Below are 12,294 nucleotides of genomic sequence, written 5' to 3'. Positions count from 1 at the left end.
AAAGATGAAGATGTTTTTTTAAATATAGTTTCTCTCCTAATTTTTTCAATTTCCCTGTTTTTTTTTCTCTCATTTCAAACAAAATCTCAGGGTGCAAGGGTTCGAAATTCTTTAGCTGCACCGGGACAAGTGGCGTTAAGATTGTATTCTTATGCAGATCTTCATATGACATGTATTGATATATATTTTATTCAAAAATAAATATGAACAACAAAACTACATATATGCTTTTAGTAGTTTCCAATGCCAGTTGTGTTTTTCACACTGCTTTGCTTGTGGTTTTACAGAAAAATAGAAACAAAGGAAGCATCAATTCAATGTAATAGAAATGCATATCCAGCTATGTGGTTCATTAGCTAGCAATACTTCACTCTCAATGAAACTAGTAATTTCTGAATAGCTCTTTTTTTGATTGAGTTGGGAAAGATTATATCTAACAGTTTTAACTTCAGAACAGCATATCTTTCGTCATAAGGCCTTCATCCAGAGAATCGGCAGAGCAACCCAATGGGCCCCGTCTAAACTCTTGACCGACTAAGCACCCAGATTGGATTTTAATATCATGCATTGGAGTGCACAGCAGATTTTCAATTGAAAATCTCCACTGACGTACTAAATAAGTCAAAGATGAAAGTGTCTCTTACTAGACTCAATGATGCACATCGATACTGATGAGCCTGAGCTTCTCTTTCTAACTAGACTAATAAACAAATTTTTCCTTTTTCTTGGGTAATAAGAAACGTTTTTTTTTTTTTTAATATAGAAAAAAGACACTAAACCACTTAACTCAAATGATACTTTAATGGTGGAATGTCCCATGTAATATACATTCACAAATCACAGACACAATTTCTTTGCTAAATTCATGATATTTTAAGCAACTTTTTGATTCATTTCATATAACTTAATGATTAGGGCATTTCTCCTTTTGGGTTCAGAGAATAAATAGAAACCAAGGAGGCAAGTAATCATTTATAGAAACGCATATTCAACTGCTAGCTTGGAAAACACGAATATTACTTCCATAACTGTAATTCACTCTTACTATAACTCCACTCTCACAAAACACAAAACACTTGGTCACTTTATGCTAATTTTCATTACCCTTAAACATCCCTATATATTTTATTGAAGTTACTAACAACCCATACATCACATATTCTAAGCACGTTGAGATTCATAAACTTTGTATAACTACGCGACTCTTGCAATCCTTAAAGACATATATTTAAATTTACTACTTCCAACAACAATGAAACTAATGCTTGGAGCAAATGTTCTCGTTGAGTTTCGAAAGAATGTCTCTGACATTTTTCAATTTTGCAAACAACATCCTTCACGTTAAGGCGTCCATCTGGATAATCTGCAGTGCAGGATAAACCAACTCTCAGAATTGTAGTCACACAATCAATCAGTTGCAGCTTTGGACCTTATGAGCAAGGTCATTGTCAAAAGTGTGTGATAGAAGCTGATGGTCCATGACTCGCACAATCTTGTCTGGGATTGCTGATTGAACCCATGTTGTTAAGCTCAGGCCACCTGTGAAGCCATCATCTGTTGGGTTCCTCCCAGAAAAGAGCTCTAGCAATACAATCCCAAAACTGTATGTATCTCCTGCTACTGATGTCCTTTCTCCCCATCCATACTCTGCATTTATGTTAGTGAAACGTAAGAGCAACAACTACTTGATGAGGCTCATGAAGAGGGGCAAGTAAAGATCAATGCATTTAATTTGTTTGATTTTATTAAAGATACCCAGATAAAAACATCAAGTTGCTATACCTCGAGGTATGTAGCCGATTGAACCTTTGAGGACATGAGTGGAGCTTATTGAGACTTGATTAGTTGGTCTTCCAATCAACAGTCTAGCCAATCGAAAATCACCCACCTTTGCAGTCATATCTTCACACTGAAGAATATTGCTTGGCTTCAAATCACAATGCACAATAGCAGTTTCAGTGTCATTGTGCAGATAAACCAATGCGCAAGCAACATCAATGGCAATGTTCAGTCTCTCCAAAAGATTCAACCCATTCCCATGTGCATGCTTTATTCTTTCCCTTGATCCAGAATTGCAAGTTTTCATTAGACATGAACTCACAAACCAAAGCCAGAAATTCATTGTTCTTGAAATATATACTAGGATATGATGTAATTAGCTTAACTAGATTTCAATGCCTTACATTCTTCAAAGCCTCACATTAAGCAAAGAAACTCTTCAAGGATCTTGCCCTTAAAGTATATACTACTTTTACCGCAACAGTGTTGATATTCACTTCACAAGATAGCCTTTACCCCACCCGACCAAAGCTTCCAGTTCCAAGTAAATTTCTTGGCTGAAGTCCCCGGTGGCTTTATGAAGCTCATGATAAGAAAACCATTGGATGATATATGGCTCTGCCATTTCAAATGATGCTGCTGCCTCTATTTTTTTTCTCCTCCTTACACACAACAGCAAGCCAATCGTGAAAATATTAATATCACCACAATAGCTAAGGTGATGTAAAATACGAACTTTCTTCTATGGCCTCAAGTCTTACATGAGGAAAGCAAACACAACTTGTTTCCTTCAAAATGGAAAGAAGAGAGATTTGTGAGAACTCCATCGCTGGGAATGTCTCCTTCAAAGTCATTATAAGAAAGGTTCAATAACCGAAGGGCATTTAATTTTTAAGTTCATTTGCAATGGATCCCATAGAGTTGGTTGAAGGAACGGTCTAGAATTTCCAGGCCTTTGATGCTTCGAAGAGCTTTTGGAATGAGACTTGAAAGCATATTTCGTGCCAAAAATAGATTTTCTGGGCTTGGACATTGCTGAGTGAGCACCAACTAAATGGTTGTCAGGGAAGCCTAAGGTAGAAACTCTGATCAAATTCCCCACCTGAGGCAAAGATCTGTTGGAAATTGGAGGATGGAGGAAGAGGGGGACTTAACTGAAAATATACTTTATTATTTACTCAAATTACAATATACAAAAAACACTTGTAACTTCTCTTACAATTTCTCTTACTGTCTTTCTCACCATACTCCCTAGGGCTGCATAAAAGATTGGACGGTACTGGACTTTAGCCTAACCCGGAGTTTGGTCCTTTTCATGAAAAGAACTGGCTTAGATAACCCGTAGTCCGGTCTGGTCTTGTAAACCTGGAGATTAATAAGACTGGACTTGGTCTATAGGACTGGGAGACTGGTCCTATTAGTTCAATACTCACTTGGCCTTTTTTTTTCTTTTTTTTTCTCTATGATGACCAATAATCTATTTCAACTTAACAAACTCAATTAAAATAATTAAAACAACTTATAATCATAATAAATCCATAAAATTTCTAAAACCAAGAAAATAATATTTTAGTTACAGTCCAAACTCCAAATGATTTAAATACATAACTTCAATAAAAAATCAGAGAAGATCGAAAATAGACTAGAGGAAAAAAATCAGCAAGAACAAAAGTAATAAAAATCAGCCCACAGACATGTTCCTTCAAAGTTCGAACAGATCAAGATCAGAGTGCAAAGTGCAAGGCAGGGGCTAGGGCTTTGGCGTACTGAAGAATTGAGAATGAGAGCAAAGTTGAGTGAGTGGCTGAGATGCTAAGTGCTGTTGAGTAATAGTGTTGAGATTTTTTCGATCAAAGTGCAAAGTGTAAGGCAGGATTAAGACTTTTTTTCTAAGGCTTATTAATTAATAATTTATAAATTAATTTTAATATATTAAAATAATTATATAGGATCAAACCGGATCACTTAGTACAGATGCTTGGTCTCTAGTTGATCTTACCCAAAAAATCAGTCTTGTCTTTTTGATCTTTTAATCCTATAGGACCAGTATTTTATAGGACTGGACAGGACTGAATTTTCATAAATCAGACCAAAACGAACGAGATCACGAGACTTTTACACAGCCGTGATACTCCCTTCTTGGCACTCACAAACTCTATTCAAGTCACCTCACCTTTTCTCTTTCTTCTCACACACCTCACAATAAATTCACTTTGCTTCTTTCTTTCTTACGCTTGCTCGGCGCGCGCGCCACACATATAGCAGAATGAGGTGGTGCCAATCTTTCCTCCAGGTCCAGGGCCTTCACAATTTTTTTAAAATTTTCACCACCTTGTATTGCTTCCTCTGCAAGAAGTGTCTAGATAAATCTTGCATATTAAAAATTTGAATGTTGTCACATAAGCATCTAAAATTTGGATATTGTCACATAGCATCTATATTGGATATAATAAAGATTATTTTAAATAAGAAGAATATGAGCATACTTGAAGATAAATGAAGAATAAAATCTTTAAAATTTTGTTTATATTTATTTTGATTTTTTAGTGTAGTTTTTAATTAATTATTTAGAATAGTTTTATTTTTATAAATTATTAGATTTTATTTGGGGAAAAAAAAAAAAAAAGACTCAGCACATTACCCATGAGAGACGCACATTGTTTACATATAAAGCAAGCAACGGAGTACGCAGGGGACGACTTTCTTTTGGGAGAAAAGAAACAGGTTGGTGGCGCGAGCGTAGGAGAAAAAAGAAATGACAGAGGCGATCGCCCTTCATCTTCTTCTTTCCTGCAATTTTATTGAGCGAAGGCTTATCATTTTCTGATACGGTGTTGCTTAATTTTATTTTATGAAGACCTTATTTTTTTAATTGATATTCACAATAAACTATAATTTAATTAGAGCCTTTAATACAAAATTAGATTTTAATTTTAATATATTCATTTTAATTTTTATTTTTCTAAATTTTATCTTTTATATTTATATTTATTTTTTGTTAGTTAAAATAGTTTTATTGCATGATTTTTGAGTTATAAATTTTATCTGAAATTTTATTTGATATAGTCAATTGATATAGCAATATAAAAGCAATTTAGCCTAGCTTAGATAACTAGTTATACTTTGTTTGGTGTGGTTAATATAGAAATAGTTGTTAAAATGTGGATTAAGAAGATTTTAATTAATTTATAATTTAATTTTTTATTTAATTCTTGAATTATAATTTGAGAAACATATAATAAAACTTGATTAATAAAGTTAAATAAAATTAATTTATTTTGTGGATATGGAAGATTAAATTTAGGTGATTGAATTGTGATTGATTATACTATTTGTGCTTCGTATTTTCTCAGTTGAATTTATTTCAAGTATTTAATTTTAATTTTTTTATTTTTTAAAATTAATTTCATCATAAAAAAATCTCCCCATTATTTAGTTTTTCACAATCCTAATTTAAGTAGTTAATCCATTAATTTTGGGAGACGAACTAAGTTGCGTTTTACTATAAAATCTAGTTTTTATTAATTTTGGTGTATTCGATAGTAGTGTCAACCTTTTGCAATTATAACACTAACCTTTCTTTTGATGACTTTTCTTTTTGTCAGGCTTGTCTCAATCTTTACAAGCTCTCCCTTGATGTGAGCTTCTATTGCAACATCTTTTATGCCAATCATTTTGTCACCTTCTATCATCTTCATGCTTCTTTGAGTTGGAATCCTGTTGATCTCTCTTTTTGCAAAAGAGAGCTTTTTTCTCATCTGACTAAGGTTGTCGCTATCCTAACAAAATAATACCAAGTTACACTAGTGTTGTGATAGTGTGAACCTAGATCGATCTCTATGAGGAGATTTAGTAGGACAAGCAAAAAGTGAAGTGTGTTACAAGTTAAAAGATGATTTGAACATATTTGAGTTTAAAACTAAATGAGCTAATAAACCTGATTTTAAGGTTAATGAAGTAGGTGTGTGAAAATCTATTTGAAGTAAGATATAGAATTGGTCACCTATCCTTATTTGATTACAACCTAGCTAGTTTGGTTTCTTTTCTCTTTTCTTTGATTTTAGTGACTTAGTTGTATTACTCAAGACTTAGTTAATACTTTAATCAACCCCAATCTAAGATTATAGTCTTAAAGTGAGCCAAAGCAAAGCTAGCATTAAGCCTAATCAAAGTGTTATAAACATGAGTCAATTAGATCAAGCACACATTAATGGAATCAACATGCTCAAGATTATGATATATGAAAATATTCACATACATTCAAGTTGGGGAGATTATGAGAAGCAAGAAAATATGTTAAACTTATTAAGCTATATCAAGATTATGACACAACTCAAAGAGGCCGAAATAATGCGCTAGACATAACAAAACTCAAGTTGCAATAATCACTTTTCAATCACATGTACCATCACTTGAAATTACAAGATCAAAGAGTCATATAAATTTGTAATTCTAGAAAGAGAAAAGTAGAGAGAAGAAATTCAAATCCAACAAGAAAATAATACAAACTCAAGGTTTCCTTCTCCACATAGTAGCTCTTTCAAGAATCTAGCCTTGCATCTTCAAGTGATGAACAAGATGATATTCTAAGATTGTGGTCTTCTTCACCATGATTTTGCCCAAAGAAATCTTGGTTTGATCTTTGAAAAAAGCTATTAGATTATGTAGAGGAAGAAAAGAGGAATAGAATGGTAGTAGTTTTGTGAAATTTAGATGGTTGGATTGAGAGATATGGAGGAGAGAGAGTGAAAGTATAGAGAGAAGTAAGAGAACTTAAAGAATTTGAAGATGAATTGTGTAAAAGTAAGTGAATGATTTGAAAAATTGATCTTAAGCCTCTTTAAAATTGTTTTGGATGAAATTGGAGATGGCCACCTACTAAATAAGGTGTCATAAAAATCAAAACGAATCATTAGGTCAAATGAAGTTAAGGGTAGTCTAGGCTGTAAGTCAATTTAGGTGATAATTTCAATGTTACTCTTCTAATCCTATATGTACATGGACATGTTTTGCACTTGTGTTCCCCTTAAATACCTTGAAATTTGTGCCCAAATTCCCTTGGAATCAGATATGAAATTGTTTTCCAAACTTCTTAAACACATTGCAATTATCTTGAGCTTTGACAAATCAGCTTAATCCCTTGTGTGCAAGTATATAGTAAACCTTTTGTGTGCCTCATTAGCCTTGATAAACCACACCATTTTGAAGCCCATTCAGGTTTGAAATCACGTGCTCAATAGCTCCCCCATGTGCCAAGCCAAGTCCTAAACCAAAGCCTCTTCTATGCAAAGTGTTACCTAAGATAACAACATAAAATTTAACTAGGTTATTTTGCACATGTGACAATTATGAACATATTCAAACCCTAATATCTTTTTGCATGTATTTTCAAAATCCTTTCAAAACTTCATAAACACATATGAGAAAAATAAGATGGCCATGCATGTATGCAAATTAGGTCAAACTAACCAAAATGGCAAGTTAACTCAAAATGTTGACTTTTTAACCCTAGGTCTAAATGTAACTTTTAAGACCAAATATTTCAACCCTAATGGACTTAATACCAATACACACATCAAATTTCAAATTTTCTCTTGAATTCCCAACAAAATGCAAAATGATTAAAATATTCCTAATATGTACACTTTTTCACTAGAGTTTAAAACCCTAATTTAACACCAAGAATGCACATTTTAGGGTTTCTTACATGAAATGTGATCCTAAATTCCTAAGAAAAGTGTGTAACAAATATGATCTATCATCATCTTTCAAAAAAAACTTTGGCCATTTGTGAACCCAATGCTTCTTAATTAGCTAGGATACTTTCCAACTTGGCTAAAGTTGGTTCCTTAGACTAACCTCTTGTTGCCATAACTAGGCCATGATTTTTTGCATTTAACCTCATATTAATAATTGATGCATGCAAAAACCAATAGGCACTACAAGCGTACGAGTCATAAGTGTAAGAGCAAATCAAGGTCAATTCCACGAAGAATTATGTAAATTGGTAAACAGGCATTAAATTCTCAATTTCATTTAAATTAAGTAAGCAACTTCTAGTTGTAAATGATTCAATTAAAAAAATAAAAATATAAAATGAGCAACTAAGATTTTGAAGTACACTCTAGAGTCAAGAAATTATTAGGAAAGCACCATAGAGTTCTAATTCCTCATTTGCCCTATTGTACTCAACTTATCGATTAAATTGATTTTAATTTTAGTTTTAAGGGTTAGGATGCTAGAGTTAATCTTGAATATCTTTTAATTACCAAAATTCTACTTAATTCTAATTCAACAATCCCTTGCCAAAATTAGATTAAAAGCATTAAGTTCAAATCCTGAACCATTTAGGTCCTTTAGGTACATTCTTGTTTTGAGAAAAATTAACTATAATTAATCATAAGCATTCAATTCTAATGGTCTAAATAGAAATTTATTTTTTAAGTTCATTCTATTTCTCCAAATTATCACCTAATGGTGGCCAATTATCAAGCAACACAAAGATAAAATGAAATTATAAAACATGAAACATCTATGAATCACAATGTAATCGATAAATCAAGATACAATTGGAGCAAATGAGTTTATAGGACTCTAGAGCATCAAAGTTCAGCCACAAATAGCTATAGGAAACATTAGAACAGTAGAACAAAGGTTCAAAATCAGACATATAGGAGAAAGAAGGAGAAAAGTAAAGAAAAACTCAATGAAAATGTAGATGGTGATGAGTTTTCTTGCTCTCAAGCTCTAAAATTGTTCCAAATTCTCCAAAATCACTTTGAACCTTCAAAGAATGTAAAAAATAAAGCCTCTTGTTTTTTTTTAAAAAACCTAGTTTTCCTTTTTATTAGACAAAAAAATTGAAGTTGTGCATTTTGGTGCAAAATCTATTGTAGTGGGCTTTGTTTTTGATTTAAAATTTGCTTTATAACACAGATCTGTTGTAGCAAGTAATCATTAAAGTCTAATTTCTTATTTAAAATCATCTTTTTTTTTCCTTCTCCACTTCTTCCAAACTTTTGCAAGGGTTCCTAAAATTAAAGTGACTTAAATTAACAATAAAAATTATTCTAAAACAAATCAAAACACAATATTTAGAAATAAGCTAACCAACACAAAAATAAATACTACACACAAGAAATTGATCACAAAACACTAGATGATTTCCAATTGACTAATAAAACTTCTCAAAATACATGAAAATATAGAGAGTCATCAATAATTCTTAGCATCCATGTGTCGATCATGGGATTCCCTAGATCTAATTTGAAAATCTCATTACAAATGGATTTAACTTTTGAAAAATACTCACTTACTTGCATATCATTTTGTTGAATCGAGTTCATTCTCCAACAACTACAACTTTGCATCATTTACTCTTGCAAACAGCGAGGCCAACATATCCCATGCTTCCTGAATCCTCTTCAACACATCTAAAAAACTATGGCTCAATAGTAACAACTACTATGTAAAGAACTTTCTTGGCCCTAACTTGCTACTTTTCAATTCACTTGGATTTGTTAGAGCTGTAGCGTCATCTTTATCGATCAGATCTAAAGATTCTGATCTTTGAGGCAAGGCTCAACTATTATACTCCATGCTTTAATAATTCTCATTGTTTAGCTTCTCCATTAAACAAGCATTTGACGTCATGTCTACGATAGCAATCTTAGTAGTGCCTTGCACTTATACCAAGCTGATCTAATCCTTGACCAATTGACTACACAATCCTAGACTGTGTACAAATAGAACTTGGGATATTTTTGACTTTAACACCAAGAGTTGAAATACTTTATCAATAATGACCACTTTTAAGCAACCTAACTACTCTTTGATGGCTAGCTCTAACTCAGCTCTGATACCAAATGTTAGAATTTGAGGATGAAGGAAGAGAGAGACTTAACTAGAAATATACTTTTATTATTTACTTAAAACTACAATACACACAAACACTTATGTCTTCTCATTTGTCATGCCCCAAAAATAGATGTGACTAATATGTGATATATAGAGAAACATACACCTCTTAAGTCGTGGTCAAGTAAATTTTAATATAATATTTAATGTTTATTTTCAAAATATAATTAGATTTATATTTAAATTTTTAATGGCTTTAATAATGTCCATGAAAAATATTTTTTTGGTAGAAATTTTGCAGAACCTCCTTTATAAGTAGGACCTCCCAAAAATTCTACAAATACAATATTTCAATCAAGAAATTAAATTAATTAGGAGCTAAGCTCTTTCCAACTAATAGACAAAAATATATAATCCCATAAATAACCTAACTACAGACTATGTGGATCACCTAAAATGAATTTATAAAAGAAAATTTCATAATCAAAACTTTACATCAAAGAAATTTTAATCCTTAGCTCCTCCACTTCTAGTCAATAACAGACTCCTTCATGTTCAACGGATAGTTCAACATCAACTATATTATTTGAGACTAAAATTATTTTTAGTGAATAACGTCCTAATAATAAAGTTAAAAGGAGATAGCTGAATATTTTCATATAATTATAAACAAATTAAAAAAAGAGCCACTAAATTCAAGAATTTAAATATCCTGACAATTTCACAAATGTTGAAACATTAAATTTTAAATAACTAAATAAATAATTTATCACATGGCTTTAAGAAATCAAGTAAATTAAATAATTAAATACGAATAAAAATATTTACTAATTAAACCAACAAAGCATGTGTGTGTGTGTTTTTAACAAATCACAAATCCAATAACATTAATTTGTTTATGAAAACTTTACAGAACAGATAATAAATATGGACACATAGTCCATGAGGTAATTAACCAAAGGCGGCTGAAGCTACGAAATAGATATGAACACACAATTCACGAGAGTAACTAATCAGATGTAGTCAAAGTCATGAAACAGATGTGAACACACAGTCTATAAAGATAAGTAACAGACACAGGTACAAAATCCATGAATAATAGACATGAAAGCAGAACTCAAGAAAATCAAACTAGTTAGTTATCAATCATAGTGTGCCAAGGGCTAAAAGGACGGTTATTAATAACTAGTATTCTGTATAAAGTCTCTTTTAAAATCTATCTCCAGACATGTAAAAAAATTATCACTTTACAAAATATAATGTAATAATCCAGAAATTTTGGTAAAAATAAAATTTGTGATGAAGTGTTATAATTGTATTTTTATCAATTTTGGACCAAATAAAAGAAGAGAAAAAGGTGGCCTGGTGGTGTCTGTCGTTGTTATATATATACATATATATATTAGGTTCCACATTCGGACCCTCTTGCTACACGTAGAAGGATTTTATTTTTGGCCTCTGAATTACAAAATTACCTTTTTGCCCTTAGGAAAAAAAAAATAAACAGGGTTAAAAACCAGAACGCACGCACGCACAGCTTGAGTCTTCTCCATCTGCGATTTCTCCACAACCTTGTGAGAGAGAAGCGGCGTTCAAATCCTGTCCCCCATTCTACCTTCTCGCTGTCGTCACTGGAGATTGTGAGAGTGCCGGAGTATCCTTCTTCTTTCTCCGTTCGAGCATTTGTGTGGGTATGTGGTTCTGTTCTTCTCTTCTCTGCTCTGCCATCATTCTCTTCAATCTCTTTCCGTGCGATTTTCTGGGTGTAATGGGATCTTCCACTTCATCCTCCTTGTTCGGGTGCTAGCGTCGTCTTCATTTTCTTCTTCAAGTGCTGCCATTGTCGATTGGTTGAAAGGGTGTTTGAAATTCTTCTCCCTCGATCCTGAGTTCCTCTCTGCTGTTTATCCGAGTTGCAGAGCATCATCCTCTTGCAAGTTTTCTTTTCCCTGCCCGTGTCGCTTAGTGTTGTGGGTGAGAATTTCTTTCTTCCTCTGTTACGTTTTGGTGGTGAGCATTTATATGAAGTTATGGATTAATTATTGTTTCTATTTTTGTTGCTGTTGCTGAGGAGTATGAGGGGTTGAGAATCAAACAAGTTTAAGAGTTCGAAGAGCATGATTTGACATGTAATTTCACTATAATTGTTTGGTTCTTACTTGAAGAAAATGGCAGTGGGTTGAATTTTCTTTAGGCTCAAACCAATTCTTTCTAGGAAAATTGATTGAAAAAGCATGATGAAGCTGATTATGGAGGTTTAGAAATTGTTGGGTAAGATATTAAAGCTTGAAAAGGCATAATGAATGGTTTGGAAATTATACACGCTAGTTGTTTGATACAATAAGTTTTGAGAGAAAATCATATTTCTATAGAATAGTTAGCTATGGTAAAATATTATGGAACTTGTAGAAAGGTTATTAAAATCCTGTTATATTTTATATAAGGTAAGATGAAGTGGAGAAACTTTTTAGAAGTTGAAAGAAGTAAATATTTGGATTTGAAAGTATAATAGGTAAGTGAATAACATTCTAATGACTTGTCATCAAACTTATTTTTTAAAAAATATTGCTTGAATATATTTATATATCATATCTTCTATTTATATAAATCTTTGATTTCTCAAGAATAAATTGTACAATATTTTAATTTATCTTTACT

The 12,294-nt window shown here is 32.2% G+C and overlaps 1 pseudogene; it reads right to left on the bottom strand.

Moving 5' to 3' along the window:
* Positions 1-1,214: 1,214 nt before the first annotated feature.
* LOC129314165 (probable LRR receptor-like serine/threonine-protein kinase At3g47570) overlaps positions 1,215-12,294 on the bottom strand; it is a 32,926-nt pseudogene continuing 21,846 nt past the window's right edge.

This window comes from Prosopis cineraria, unplaced genomic scaffold (assembly GCF_029017545.1).
Source record: "Prosopis cineraria cultivar Desert tree isolate PC_DT_omini unplaced genomic scaffold, ASM2901754v1 PC6, whole genome shotgun sequence".
Taxonomy (NCBI): domain Eukaryota; kingdom Viridiplantae; phylum Streptophyta; class Magnoliopsida; order Fabales; family Fabaceae; genus Prosopis; species Prosopis cineraria.
Note: the sequence above shows the minus strand (reverse complement) of the source record. Positions and strands in the feature narration are given on the sequence as shown.